The following is a 16,602-nucleotide window of genomic DNA, read 5'->3' as shown; positions in this document are numbered from 1 at the left end:
AGGGCATTTGTTGGATTACCTGGCCCTTCCCCATTCCTGGTTACCTCCAACTATTGTAAGAACCAGATCTGAGGAAAAATTACCTGGTTTGCATACTGTACTTCCACTATAGACAGATTTCACATTTTCAGGCCTGCTGAGGAGAGGAAACCAGACACTTTGGTACAGCAGTGCATTTGCCCCTCTCTCTATAGCCAAAACATTCTTTATGGCAGGGATCCCATTTCTTTAGTATTCACAATATTCAACCTGTTGTGACTGCCACCTGTGATTAGAATTCCTTGTACATGAAGATAGTCGTACAGAAGTGGTATCAAGTGGAAAATGTCAAGTGGAAGTAGTGGGGTTATGGGTAATTTCCTCAATCGTCATCATAAAAAAGGATTACTAGATATTTTCTTTCAAGTTATCCTCACTCTACCTATATCAGAAAGATTTTTCTTCTTTTCTTATAAAAAGATTCAGTTAAAAGGGACAAATCTTGTTCTTGTCCTGAAAATAGTAAGAATTGTAGGTCCTCAAAAACAACTGTTTTTTTTTCAGGTAAAAAAAAAGGAAAGGGGGTGGGGGGAGGAGAAGCAGCTCACTTACAGCCATCCTGTGTGTGCTATGACCAGCCAATTTGTACAAGCAGATGTAGGTTTTTTCAAGTTTTTTTTTTTTTGTCTTAGATGTCCATTAAATTGTTCTCAGGCACACATGTGGGGAGTGAGAGTGAAGCAAGCCCTTGTTGGCAGGGGCTGGGAGCCTGTGGAGACACTCCCACACCCAGCAATGCAGCAAGCTGGGAAGATTTTCAGACGAGCAGTGCCTACAAGGGCTTGGTTCACTCTTTCTGTCTTGCACAGGCAGGGAAGCGAGTACTTGGGTGTTGAGCAGAGCTTTCAGCCAAGATCTGGCGAGTCCCTCAGCTTGAGTCGCTCCTCTACCTGCCCATGAGGCAGCCTTCCTTTTACAACAATGTTGCCAGGTCGAAGCTCTCAGGCTTCTCCAGCAGCAGAAGCAATACAAGCCTACCTGTGGCATCATCAGTTACAGGTGTGTGAATCTAGCTCCACGTGGCTGGCAGCCATCCCTGGAGCCAGGGACAACTCCCCCTTGCTCCTCAGAACTTGGAGTTAATCCTGAGCTCTGCCTGACTGGGAGCTACCCCTGGAGCTGGAGACAGCTCCCCCTCTCCCCCGCTGGGGCTCAAGGCTTAGCTAGGCAGCAGTAGTGGGTCCTTGCTGCCTGGGCTGACCAGAGGCAATTTGCTCCCAATCAGTGTCTACACATGTGCTTTGGCATATGAATTCAAAGTGCCATTTTCTAGTACCTTTATCTGTTGGTACTAGCAAATGGTGCTTTAAATTAATTTACTGGACATGTGTAGATAGTGACACTTCACTGAACATTAGATTTGTCTAATGTGCAGTAAAGTGCATGTGTAAATGCATCAAGGAAAATATCATATATATGACATCTTTCTTACAGGGAACTACACACACACACATTCTCAGTGTGAGTGAAATTATATACACTATATAGATACAGATAACCCCACCATGTATTTTGAGTTTGAAAACAGAAAATTGTGAATGGTTACGAGTATTCAGACCAACTCTTAGGTTGATATAACTGAGCATATTCGCTTTGAGTATGCAGAATGTACCTTTTAAATTCAGTGATACTATACTTATTTAAGCTAGTTTAGGTTTTATTACTGCATGTTCACTGTGGAAACTAATCAGAAAAAAATAAAATGAAATAATGAAGAGAAATGTTTCAAGAGGCAGAACAGTTTGTTTAAATATTAATAAATGGCAAAGATCTTTCAATACAGGCCTAGGTAAGTTTGAAATAATGAAGGCTTTGATGACTATATAAAATTGTTCTACATATTGTAAAATATGAGGAACAGTGAAATATAAACAACTCAGAGACAACTTACTTGCTATTAGTGAACAATTAAAAAAAAAGGGAAAAAAAAAGAAATCTTGTTGCATGGAATATTGATGCCTTTGTTTCTAGTAAACTCATCTGTGGGTTTCCAAAAGCACGAGTAATAGTACTTAGCTAAATAAAAGGTATGGCAGATCTTGTAATTTATTAAACCTACAAGGAGTACTAGTAACTGGTAATTTTACCAAAGGGAAAAAATGACCAGATAGTTGGAACAAAATTTATACCATAGATTATTATATCTAAATAAAATAAAAGTTAATAATTTCTTTAGTAAAAAATGCAGTGTACAGAAGCCAACCTCCCCCCCCGACTTACACCATACACAAAACTATAGTCACTGGTAACCACATTTGCTTTCTAGTAGATTGCAACTAGCCTGGACATGTTTTAAAAGTTTTGATGATCTCATTGAACAGGGAAAGGATCTATAGTGGCTGTAAATGTATTATTTCATTGAACAGGGAAAGGATCTATAGTGGCTGGAAATGTATTAAATAGCAGAATAGCTTACCCATTTTGTTTTGTTTGCCTACAAATTATCATTAAAAAAAACCAAAATTCCTGCCCATGTTCTAGCTACTTAGGAAACTTATTCTAATCATATAAGAAAAACTAACAGTTTCTCTCTCAAACTGTTTTCAATAAGACTGAATGCTCATTTGATTACCTCAAAAGTGTTTTAAAAATAGAAATTAAGTCACAAGATAGGGATATGAGATAAAAGATCACTTCACTCATCAAGAATGATAGCAGGTGCCCCTGGTATCAAGTGTGGCAGCATGTAAAATATCTGTTAGGGAATGGCGTATAACAGATAAAGCTCTGGTCTGTCATGGGTAGCTTTACAATTCATTGATTTCAATGGTGCAGGGTTGTTGGTTGTAGCTGTGTTTGTCTAACCATTTAGTTGGCCTAATAAAAAGGTCTTTGCAAGCTTTTGGGACTAAGCACCCATCTTCAGGCATTGGGAGACTGCTATTGTTCTGAGTTAAAAGTATGACAAGAAGTCTGTGAAAATGACTTCTTGTCACACTTTTTGCTTCTTTTCTACCTTGGAGAACTCAATACTACAGCAGAGTCTCTCAAGCTTACTCCCCACCATTGTCTTCCAAACTTCCACCTATTTACATTTTCACAGACTTCTCGTCACACTTGTAGCTTCTTTTCTGCCTTGTACATGTCAGAACAACAACAGTCTCCCAATGCCAGAAGAGTGTTCATGTCTGAAAGCTTGCAAAGTCATTTTTTTCCCCAATCATTTAGTTAGTCTAAAAGATATCACATGTACCCAAAGAACCTTGCCTGCTTTGATTTCAATAGGACTTCAATAGGATTTCAGTAGGATTTAAATGGTAATAAGCTGATGGAGAACAGGTTTAGGTTAGAGAGCAGAAGGCAATATTTTACAGTTAGGGTGAACAAAATCTGGAACCAACTTCCCAGGGAAGTGGTCCTCGCGCCTACCTTGGGCAAATTCAAGAGGAGGTTGGACGATCATCTGTCTGGGGTCTTGTGAACCCAGCATTCATTCCTGCCTGTGGCAGGGGGTCAGGCTAGATGATCTGTTCAGGTCCCTCCTGACCCTAGCTACTATGAAACTATGAAACTTTTCCAGCTTTACAAAGGTCCTGAGGAGCCACTGATGTTGATGGGTTACAAAACTGGCCCTATCGAATTACAGCATAGCAGTTTCATTGCTTTGCTGTTGTGTCAGTTTCATTAAAAATTAAATGCAGTACAAAAACCTCTCCAATGCATCTTTGGAATGCAGAGGACAGCATGTTACAAAATAAAAGCTCCTAAAGTGTTTCACATTTATTCATTTTATAAATGTTTTAAAACATTGTAAAGGATGATGTGCAATCCCAGCTTGTGAAAATTTTGCCACGAGCAGAAGATATGGAGAATGCTGTAAGAAAGTTGATTTAAAGTAATCTATTAATTATTATTAATTATTTAAAATGTTATAAAAAGTTCCCCCACTCACCCCCGCTGTGGTGCTCTGCATGCCGAGCGAGCAATTAAAATATAATATGGTTAACCATAAAACAGAGAGAGAAAAAACTAAATAAAATATTTAAAAGCCAAGCAAAGTGGCATTGTTAACAAATTTCTTTTACTCGCTAAATGAGAGATGCCCTGAAATTTAACCAACTGACAACTCATGCATAGCAATTTTCTCTTCCTACCTGTAGGGCTCCTCTCTCTTCCAAAAATCTCATTTCAGTGGGGTACAATGACAAATGTCTCTTTCTCAGTTGACTATATAGATCCATAGCTAATTTGTCAAGAAGAGAAAGGAATGCTCCAAATAAGACCTGAGTGAAGAATTCTAACTATTGCCCACATTCGGCAAGATTTTGTACGCAAGATGGTTTCATGATTTTAGAGAAAACATATATAAAAAGGGGGAAAAAAAGTAAGAACTAGGGCTGTGCGAAGCAGCCCTGTTCCATTTCAACTTGCATTTAGACATTTTGATGAAACAACATTTTGTTTTGAATCAAAACCACTGTGCCGTTTCTTTTTGTCAAAACAGTTTGATTGTTTTGACGTTTCACGCATAGACTATACTGGGGAAGTTCAAAACAGCCTATTAACTTTGTCATTTCTGGCCTGATTTGGATGAAACTTGCAGAAATGGTAGCCGCTTCTGAGGGCACAAAGTCTGCCAAGTTTCAAGGAGATAGGTGTAGGGGTTTCAGGAAAACTGCACCTCAAGCTGCGCATAAGCAAAACTCGTGACATGGGTGACACTGTGTTAAGGCACTGCAGAGTGAAAGCTGCAGGCTTACTAGCCCCTGATAAGGCCACAAAGCCTGCCAGCTTTCAAAGAGATAGGTGCAGGGGCTTCTGGGTTCTGGGGCCCTGTGCCTCTGGCTGCTGACAGGCAAAACTCCTGACATGGGTGCTTGTGGGACTGTGTCTGCCTTAGGGCACAGGGGAGTGAAAACTTCTGGCCTGCTAGGCCCTGCCACAGCCACGAAGCCTGTTAACCATCAACGAGATAGGGGCAGGGGGAGTCTGAGTTCTGTGGCCCTGCACATTTAACTGCTGACAGGCAAAACTCGTGACATGGGTGGGTGACACTGTGTGTGTGTGTGTGTGTGTGTGTGTTAAGGTGCACCCTCACTCAACTGACACCAAGGCAGAAAGCAGGGCAGTTCAAACAATGCTGCCTTTTAGGCAGTTTTTCCATCTCTCCTCCAGAGCACTGGGATTGGAAGGGACCTCAGGAAAGGATGACAGTCACTGGCCAGCTACACAGTCAGTAATGAAAGCAGCCCTTCCACCCCCACTTCTCCCTCCCTCTCTTTACTTTAGTTTCCATTTCCCTGCAGGCAAACCCTAGCTTTGAAACTCGAAATGTATCAGCTTGCCTTGTTTAGTTTTGAAGCTGTTTCGAAGCTCTCTATTTCATTTCAATGTCACCGTTTTGAGCTCGAAACAGGTTGAAACGAAACTGCTGGTGAAATTTCTCACAGCTCTAGTAAGAACATATTGAAACATCCTCATGATAGCATCAAGTGAAAGAACACCATTGATCAGAATCTGGAAGTGAACAAATGATAGACACATGGGACGGATTTCAGCATTAAGTCACAACATTTTTTATACATAAAACTGTAGAGAGGCACCCCCCATTCTTCCAAGAGAGGCATTTAATTGTTCCTAATATGGGTTAAAGGATACACCAAAAGGATAACTTTGACTAGATCCTCCTCAACCTATTCCTGACTTTCTGCCACTTCAAAAAAATTGGCAAGATATTAGTTAGAGGCCACCAGGTTTAGGGACAACTCCACAAAGATTTCTCTCTCTCCCTTTTATATGCACACAGTTCACTAGTGCAGCTTCTCTCTAGCTGTCAGTTAGCTTTTCTGTGTCTCGGACGGCCAGAGCCAACTCGAGTTGCGTTAGAAAATGGTCGTACGTTAGGGCGGGCTGGTGAATAGAGAGACAGACACAACTTATCGGTTGCAAAAAACTTTACTCACGCCGCTTGCAATCACGACGCAGGTGGTCTGGTCGTCTGAACAACCACACGAGTTGTTCCAGCTGGCGGGGCCCAAGCCAGTTAATCCGTCCGCAATTCGAAGCCGGCGGGGAAAGGGGTACGTCTGGGGTTGCGCTCGGCGACGGGAAGAAAGATCGATAGGTGATCAGTCTATCGATCGGCAGCCGCAAGTCATATAACTTCAGAGGCACTCTGCAGCGTGCTCAAAGCTCTTCGACTTGGGCGGAAGTCGCGCAGAATTTTAAACGGCTAGCGAGCCAGTTACTAGCCGCTACGTGTGAATAATTTAGCACTGGCCAATAGCGGGGAACAAATTTACATTCGAATAGCGGGAACTCTTTGCACCGTGCATTTCTGTGCTGCAAAGAAGAAATGCATCCTGCAAAGGAAACTGCAAATTGGTGGGAACTCTCTCCTACACGCGGGTTCTCAATTGCAGCAGAACACTCTGCCGTGTAAAGGAGCTCTCATGTGGCTAGGAAATTCCATAGTGCCGAGGCACCAAAATCACTGGGTCGTGACATTCTTCACACCAAACAGTTGCTGAAAATTTCAACAGTTTTACCTTTCTAAGATTAGCACTACTGAAATCCTCTTGCTATTAACTCAATTGTGTCTGCATGATTCAGCAAAGATTTAAAAAGAGTGAGACCACAACTTATTTGGGTCTAACTAGAAAAAGTTAAGTCAGTGCGAGCTGTCCACCTCCACAATTTTTTTTAGTAACATATGCGAAGCCCTGCTTACTGACATCTGCCTATGCCACTTAAAGTTCTTGTACTGCGCTGAGACATACAAGACAGTATTGTAGACTTCTTAGCACTATACAAAGCATAGCCCTTCTAAGAAAAATCAGTCTCCAGTGCATCATGGGACAGATTGCCATTCTTTAATAATCCCAAGGGTAGCAGCTATTTCAGCCTGCCATTGTGGACATCTGTGTTGGATGAGCCTGCTGCATCATTTTCTGTGTTTGTAGCAATGGAGAGGGAGGGCAGGGCACATAACAAAAAAGAGAGGTTTTTTCAAAGCTTGGGTGACCTTAAATGCCTGTGTTAGAATGCTTGTGCCAATCATTTTGCCCCCACTTCTCCCTATTGCCAACAAGACAGCAAATTGCCTATGGAAGTGGCAAGCCTAGTCTCCCACATTTCCCCACTTAATGCAACTCTAAACATATTTGGCTGTTGTGCTCTCTGCTATCCCCTCAAATTTATCATTACCAAATGTGGTGTTGAATGAGTATTTTCAGAGCCTGTAAAAAAGGCATCTTCAAATTGTGGTTGTCTGGCAACCCAAATCCCTTATTCTCTCATGGTACTCATGAGAATGCCCATGGGGTATCAACATAAAAACCATTCAAGTACTAATGTACTGAGGTCCACAGGTCAGAGCTGAATGTCCTTTCCTTGTAATCAGGCAGCCAGACAAACAGGAAAAAGTCTACTCCTTCTTGGCTTCTGGGAAGAAATATGGGGAGGACAATTGCATTGAATGGAATTTCATCGGGGGGGTGGGGAGGGGCAAGGGAGGGACAAAGCGTACATGCACAATAATCATACGGCCACAGTTCTTGGGACCAGAACCTCATGGTGTAATGCAGAATAGCTGTACTGACTGAGGATTTGGCTTTGAAACATCAGCTCTCTAATGCATTGTCTTTGAAGACATAACATCAATGTGCCATAACACAAACATCATAACGGACTCCCATGACATCATTGACACTGTGTGACCCTCAGTACCTCCAATCATTAGTGAAATGTTTGTCAGGTTCAAGACTAGCTACTCTGATGTTATATCAGGAATTACCACATCTGAAAATTAGCATGTTTCAGCAGGTGCTGCAGTGGTCCACGTCTACTTGATAGTCCTGTTCAATACAAGTCCAAAAATCATATGAGGATGTCACTTTTTAACTGCTATCAGATTTCAAACAGTGCAGGCCACTATTTATTTAGATAAACATCCTCACAGCAGCAACCTCTACACAGAGAACGATGCAGCGTGATTCATAGTCGGCAGGGTCAGAAGGGACCTTGCAGATCTTCTAGTCTGACCCCCTGCCCTGGGCAGGAGAGAAAACTGGGCTCAAATGATCCCAGTTAGGTAATCATCAAGCCTCCTCTTAAAGACCCCCAAGGTAGGAGCAAGCACCACTTCCCTTGGAAGTTGGTTCCAGATCCTAGCTGCCCTGACTGTGAAGTAGTGCCTTCTAATGTCTAGTCTGAACCTACTGTCTAACAACTTATGGCCATTATTCCTTATTACTCCGGGAGGTGCTTGGGGGAACAAGGTCTCTTCCATTCCCAGCCAGTCCCCCCTAGTAAGTTCATAGATGGCCACCAGGTCCCCTCTTAGCCTTCTCTTGTGAAGGCTGAACAGGTTCAGGTCCCGTAGCCTCTCCTCGTAGGGTCTGCCCTGCTGCCCCCTGATCATGTGAGTAGCCCTCCTCTGGACCCTCTCCATGCTGTCCACATCCCTCCTGAAGTGAGGCACCCAGAACTGGATGCAGTACTTCAACTGCAGCCTGACCAGTGTCACAGAGGGGGAGGATCACCTCCTTGGCCCTGCTTGTGATGCATCTGTGGATGTATGACAAAGTGTGGTTAGCCTTCCTGACCGTGTTCTCGCATTGTTGGCCCATGTTCATCCTGGAGTCAATGATGACTCCAAGATCTCTTTCTACCATTGTGCTTTCTAGAAGAGAGTTCCTTAGCCTATAGGCATGCTGCTGGTTCTTACTGCCCAAGTGCAGCACCCTGCACTTGTCAGTATTGAATCTCATCCTGTTCTCATTTGCCCACTCCTGTAACCTGTCCAGGTCCAGCTGTATCCTGTCCCTCCCTTCTAGCGTGCCCACCTCACCCCAAATCTTGGTGTCCATGAATTTAAACAGGGTGCTGATGAAGATCAGCCTAAACCCTTTTACTGTGGAACCTAGTTAAGTATCGGAAAATTACAGGATAATTAAGTAAACCAGTTGATCAGGATAATGCCATTAAAAAGAAATATGGTAACATCTTTTTATATTGCATTCAGTTTGTCTATTTCCCCCCTCCACACACTAGATCTCTGTAAAAAAATTTCAGCTTGTACACTGTAATGCAAGTCCAAAATTGGGATCCTCAACACACTCACCCCATCTAACAGTTAACCCTCGGAGGAGCCTATGTTTGCCTTTATTGCTGTGTAAGGGAGCAGTAAGTGGAAGCCAGTCCTTTCTTCTCAAGTGAGTATCTGAGCCACTAAGCTTTAACGTCATGGTCCTGCTGTCTGGCTCCATGAATATTTATAAAATTCCATATAAAAATAGAACAGATTTAGCAAGATAAAATGAGAGCTACCCCACCTCAACCACAGAATAACACATGGCTTGGCACTAGGGCTTTCAGAGGGATATGGGTTCAAATTCTCTTAGAGGAGAAAACTCAAAGGTTTCCCACACCCTAGATGAATACTTTAACTACTTAGCTATTGGATAAAAGTAGATCCAGGGGCACCAAAGCAGCTCTTTTCCCCTCTTCAAAGGAAAGGAACGATCCCTACTCAGCCTTAGAGACACCTACCTCCAGGAAAGGGCCCATGGCTGAAAACTCCTATGTATATATACATACCCCTATATAGCTATATATAACGTATATAATATATGTATATCAAACTAAGCTTGATATATTTTGTTGTGGATCACTTAATTTAAGTAGCTAATTCATCCCTTAGACAGGGAGCTTGGGCACTTAACTTTGTTGCTGTGAATTTAATGGCATGGCTAAGAGCTGACAAGTTAATGACAGCTAAGTCCGTTTCTGGATCAAGCCCTAAGGGCCAGATCCAAATCTCACCGATGTCAATTAAACACTAGCACTTAATTCAATGAGTTTATGGATGTTTTATGTCATGTATTTGTATAAAGGTATTATTTTTCCTGCAATTGAAGGCATTTCTAAAATGAATAAATAGAAGCATCTTAGAAGAAAACTCTAACAATCTATCACTTATGGTTATTAAACATGTCAACTCATTTCACATAGTAGTTCTTTGAAATAATATGGGTTACACATGTTAATTTATATTGTGTCACCAATTATAAACATTATAGATGCATTTTGTATATCAGAGAGGGGTAAGACTATCTACCTCCATGGCGGGTACCAGGTACACTGAAAAAAAAAAAAAAAAAAAACCAGAACAAAAAAGAAAAACAACACACAACTGTTTTATCAAATGATCCAAGTTTCAGTGAAAGCAATGGCAAAACTCCTAGGAATGTAGATGTGGCTAAGATTTCTTCCTCCAAGTGCCTCTATCTTCATGGATGGGTTTGAAACTCTAGGGAGAACTTGGAATCCCTACATTCCTTCCCAGTTTACTGACTCTGATCATTGTTGATTTTTTTGTGAGATATGGAAGGGGTCGACGGCTTCCTCCATAAGTCTAACTCACAGAGCTAAAGCAGTTTTAGAATGCAAGAAGTGCCATACTGGATCAGACCAGTAGTCCATCTTTCCCATCATTCCATCTCTGACAGCAACAGAAGTGGATGGTAGAGGAAGAGCTAAAATTAAATCAGGTAGAATGGCTACTCATGTGCCACCTGTTAGTGATGTATCATCTGCTGAACTCAATTCATGTTTTGGATATCTCCATCACTCAAATCCACTCCCACCTGTCATCTGTTCTACCCTACCAACTGTGGAAATTGCAAGGTCTCTGGAACAAAGAGAGATCTTCATTGTTATTGATGTATATAGTGTCTAGAACTGTTGAGCTCTATGTCTGGGGGGGAGACTGAACCCTGATCTTCTTAGGGTGGACAAGTGGTTTTGGAACTAGCCAAGCTGACCAGCACTGAGGATTGGCAACACTGGCCTTGAGCTCGCCTTGGTTTTATTGGCATATTAGGTATAGTGACAACAAAATGAAAGGTGAAGCAAAATAAAGATTGGTGACAAACGAAGAGAAAAGGGAAGTGGAAAAAACAGCAATACAAAATGGGTTTTATCTCAACTTGGGATACTCACACACAAAAGTGAGAACAGCACAAACCAAGGCTGGAATCAATACTTTACCTAATAACTTCTGATTTAACAGGATGATACTAATTAGCGCTGTGCGAGGCTCCGGACAGAGCTTCTGATCTGGAGAAGCTTTGGATGCTTTGGGGTCTGAAGCAGCACATCCGGGTCAAAGCGCTGGCCTCGTTAGGCTTCCCGAAGTGGTTCGGAGCCTCCTCAGAGCCACCTCCGAGATCCAGCCATAGGATATAATGGGGAAACAATAAAATATCTATATCTTTGTTGTTTTTTGTCCGATTTGGATTAATTTTTCAGGAGCGGTAGACTCTGTATAGGAGGATGAAGCCTACCAAATTTCAAGAAGATCGGTGCAACAGTTTGGGGGGAACAGCACCCCATATTCTTGAAAGCAAAACTCCTGTCATGTCTATGTGTTACAACACAGGGTAGTCAAGACTGTAGGGGTGGTAGCTCTTGCTGACGCTACAAACCCTGCCAAGTTTCAAGGAGATCGGTGCATGGGTTTGGGGGGGAACTGCACCTCAAGCTGAGGACAAGCAAAACTGGTGCCATGGGTGCTTGTGGGACTGACTGTGCCTGGCTTGGGGCAGGGAGGGGAGACACTGCTGCAGGCCTGGCTGCTAAGCTGCTGTGTTACCAGTTACCATCAATCAATCAAGATTCACCCAGGGACCAGCTCAATACACAGGACCTAGCTACTACATAACAACTTAAGGAGCATCAATTAGCACCTACAACACCAGGCTAAGGAGAGGAAAGAATCAATACAGACAATCAACTGCCATAAGACAGACACAGTCTTGGCACAAGTTTTGTCTGTCAGCAGCTAGGGGTGCAGGGCCCCAGAGCCCCCCTGCACCAATCTCCTCAACAGCTGGCAGGTGTCACAGCAGGGGCCACCATCCCTGCAGCTGTCACCCCACTGCGCCTTAACACACACAGCGTCACCCATGACACGAGTTTTGCTTGTCTGCAGCTTGAGGTGCAGTTCCCCCCAAGCCCCTGCACTGATCTCCTCGAAACTTGTCAGGCTTTGTGGTCTCAGCAAGAGCTACCAGCTCTGTAGTTTTGACTCCCCTGTGTTGTAACACATAGACGTGACAGGAGCTTTGCTTTCAAGCATTTGGGGTACAGTTCCCCCAAAACCCCTGCACCGATCTCCTTGAAACTTGGCAGGGATTGTGGCCTCAGTAAGAGCCACCATCTCTGCAGTTTTCACCCCACTGTGGTGTGACACACAGTTGTGACATGAGTTTGGCTTTCAAGAATTTGGTGTACAGTTACCCCCAAACCCCTGCACTGACATTCTTGAAACTTGGCAGTTTTCATGTTCTCAGCAGAGGCTACCACCATTCCTGTAAGTTTCAACCAAATCAGACAAGAAACAAAGTTATAGATATTTTATTGATTCCCCATTATGCCCTATGGCCGGATCTCCAAGGTGGCTTCCGAGCCACTTCGGCGGGATCGAGGCGGAAACCTAGTCTGGAGCTCTGGATTGGCTCACAGCTATCCAAAGCAGCTGGATCCGAAGTTGGATTGGATCGCTGCAGACTTGCACAGGCCTAACGCCAATGCTGTTAACCAATAAAGCCAATCCGGCCTGGAGATTCGGCATGCTGGCACCCTGCAGCCTTACACTCTGATGGGTGCCCTGGACAGAACGCAGCTGTGATGTCACAGTGTAAGCCGTCGCAGACTCACACAGGAGTCTTGCACTATGGTGCCCCCTAAGGGTTTGGCTGTGCTGTGGAGGACTATAGGCAGTAGCTCTACCCTTCACCACAGAGGACCTTCCCTGCCTGGAGATCACTACTCTCCATGATCCTCTCACAAAGCGTGCACTCCAAACAGAACAGCCGCACACGGGAATCGACACCACCAAGGATGCACACAAACACACTCTCCAGCCTGAACTCTCACACCTACGAACTATCACTTACACATTTTAAACGGGTTCAGCACCATCTTTTATACCTTCATTCACATCTTGTCACACCACTCGTGGCTGTCCAATCACTTCAAATTGCCCCCTGCCTATCACATGTATCACAAATTAGATCCATGACATGTTGCCATACTTTTGTCTATCAAAACTGTGCTTCAGCAATGCCTCAGAAGAGGCATTCTGGTTTCCCACCAGTCACTCAAACGCTATCACGCATGCTCGCATTCTCAAGGTGGGTCACCAGTTCATAAGGTCATATATACATTGCAGAGAGCTCTTCAAGGGGGATACCACTGCGCATGTGCACAGCTCCAAGGGCAGCAAACAAATCTATCGTCTACAGAACAATGGAACCTTTAATCTTTGATTGGCCCTAGGCATTGCCGCAATACAAATACACAGTGTGGTCTTCTGAAAACCATTGCTCTTGAATTCATGAGCTTACATGAAAATTTCAGCTTTCATCATCATCAAAAAGGAGTCATTTCTTAGAAATCATGAGCACTAGAAAAAGGTTAAAAATATGAATCTTAAAACCCTCAAATCAGAAGGTAAGAGCTCCAATTTATAACTATTTACAACCTCATGATTTTTGAGCTAATCCCAACATTTTAAAAGTTCTGGATTGTTATTTTCGAAGACCTGAGCCTGGCCATGCTGAATAAATATTAGGCATTACTGGGTTAGCTTAATTTGAAACTTATAACAAGATGATAACATGAAGTGGCAGATGTAGAGATACAGACTTCAATCCTGAAAATGTTATCATGTATATGAATTTTCTGCGTTGAAACAGTCCCATTATAGTCCAGAGCGAAGGGTGATATGCAAATTGCCCAGAGATTCTTCCAAGGCACATTTTCTTTTGGCCACAGAATGTACTTATATCCTTACAGAATCAGGTCCATTAATACATTTCTTCCTATTAATGTTAATGTTTGCCTTTGACATCACATGAAAAAAATGGAATTCATTTATAATATATTAAGTTCTCTTTTAAATATTTTTAATTTGTTTTATATAAAGAAATATATAGTTCTGTTTATAAGCGTTCTGTCTGACCTTTTCTTGTCCTTCTGTATTCTTATATGAGCTGTTACATAAAACTCCCAGTGGGTTAAAATTACAAAGAACAACCACATCCAAAATGCTTTGTTATTTAACTGCTTTCACAGAGTGTAGAGGTTTGATTGTGTTTTAACACTAACAATTGCACTCAAGAATTTTTAAAAGACTTCCTATTCAGCTTAAAAATAAAAGTTTAGGGTTTTGCTAATTAATTTCCCAAGCCTATTTAAAACAAAACAAAACAAAACAAAAAACCACTTCTGCTTTTAAGTCAGAAGGTTAAAAAAAAAAGGTAGGAAAAAATCCAGTAGCAAAATAACTCCTTTATTACTATACTAACCTCTAATTTCGCCTGCTGAGACAGCTAGCATTTGTCACCCTCAAGCAGTTTTTACATTTGAGTTTTTTGTACTATGGTTTTAGGGTCATAATTATACAACAGCTTATGCACAATGTACGTATGATAATTTTGAAGGTTTAATTTGATAGCTATGGAGCTAGGTATAATTATATTTAAAAATGTATTTGTTCTTATGAATTAAGGTGCAATGCAGATATTCAAGGGCAGAAAATAAATAGAACATGTATAAAATCATCATCATAAAAGTTTCAATTATATTTTGATATGAGCAAAAATATTCTTTGTTTTGCCACACAATTGCTCTCCATATCTCTAATCAAAGCTTCAGTTCTGCAACACAAACACGCGAGAAAGTTACTTCACACAAATAGTCCTGGCCAAGGTAGCTGTGTGTACATTTTCTACTTCATTTACATGATGCTGCAAGTTCCCTTAAATTTCTTAAGCTTCAAATGAATGCTTCTCCATACCCTAAGAGACTTCGGATGGTTCTCCTTTGCTTTGGGTGCCTCCTAATGGATACCTAAACCCTATTAGCGATGTATATGTATATTCATATTCAAGGGTGACACTGTTCTGCCTTGCCTTAGAGAGGTTAAAAATACTGGGCAACATAGAGGTTTAGTCTAAAACTACTGAAGCCTCCATCCTTCTGTATTACACATCCAATAGAAAGTGCACCTTAGAGGAGTTTGTGCAGGCACATGTCACTCTTTGCCTCAGTCTAATGTAGGATTATAACCATTTTGGATATTGCTGGCTTTAAGAATATCAGTACCAAAATGTATGCAATTTAAGGAGTGTAGAATTATATTTTGATAGAAATACTATGCATGTGACAGTTATGTATACAACTACCCCTGGTATATTCACTACAATACCATTTCAGCCATTTTGTATTGGAGCATTAAAATAAATAAATAAAATCAAATGTTGGAAGTAGAAATAGTGATTTAATAGAGATCGCACTTGTGCTGAAAAGAGGCATCCATTTCTAGAGGGCCACATGGAAGATCAACTTAATTAAGAGGTAGCATATTCAATATTTTGTAGTTTTCCAGAACACAAGAGACAAACTATTCTAATAAAACTTTCAGAGGGGTAGATTGATTTATTTGCAATTTCTGTGAACACTTATGTTAATATGATGAGCCAAATTAACAGACTTTTAACAGTCTAACATAGTCAGCACTTAAAAGTTTATCCTCATCCCCAAATAGTGAAATATTATTTAAATAAAACTCATTCATATTACTTGTTAATATCACTAAAGGGGAAATTAGTTAGATACACAGATTTGTTCATTTTCAGTAAGAACATGGATGAAAGGGTCCCAATGTACAAAGCCTAAATTAACAGCATATCTCTGTAAATTTTTTAATGGTCCCTTTAAACATCCACTAATTTTCGTTAATGAATTTGGAAATTTGCCTGATTGATCACTAATTACACATGAACTGCAATATTAGATTAGTGATGGTATTTCTTGGACAAAAGGAAATTGAATTCTCAAGGTTAGTTTTCTTAGAGCAAGCCAAATATTCCCTGGTGTTCTTCAGCACCATTTGCATTTTAATTAACATTGTGGCTGTGTGCCACTAGTTACCAAACCTTGTCTTTTGTCCATTCACCCACTGACTGAACCTTTGTATGAATATTTCATTTTTAGCCTGAAAGTTTGTTTCCTATGAAAGTTTTAATCGCTGTACACTACAAAGCTAGGTATGCAAGTTTGAAATTTAATATTAATTGCAGGGGGCAGAGGGGAGAATAATACGGAGAAGAGAGTTTGCAGTTAAATATTTGAGCACAAGATATAAAACTGAACAAAAATATTTTGCAATTACCATTTCAACAAAGCTACTTTTAGAACTGACAAGAGCATTAAAGGTTCCAATTGTCAAAAGCTCCAAGGATAAAGTTCTATTGGAAGATGCTCATTATAATTTGCTCCATTTGATTTCTCCTTCAATGATAGCTTGAGACTCCAAATTTGCTTCTTCAATTGAATTTTCTTCCTTTAGTTACCCTATTCTAAAATAAACTGTTTGCTATGAGGGCAAATCATCATTCAAACCCTAGATTTTCAAGCTGAACTGTCAAACGGCAGTACAACATGGTCCAATGTATTCATCTGCACATTAGGACATTAAAAGTCTTTCTACTTTGATCATCAGCATTCTATAAGATCAGTCTTGGACAGCAGTTCCCAGACTCTGACAGGTCG

The sequence above is a fragment of the Alligator sinensis genome, unplaced genomic scaffold (assembly GCF_000455745.1).
Source record: "Alligator sinensis unplaced genomic scaffold, ASM45574v1 scaffold349_1, whole genome shotgun sequence".
Classification (NCBI taxonomy): Eukaryota; Metazoa; Chordata; order Crocodylia; family Alligatoridae; genus Alligator; species Alligator sinensis.
The sequence above is the reverse complement of the archived record's forward strand: the minus strand, read 5'-3'. Positions refer to the sequence as shown.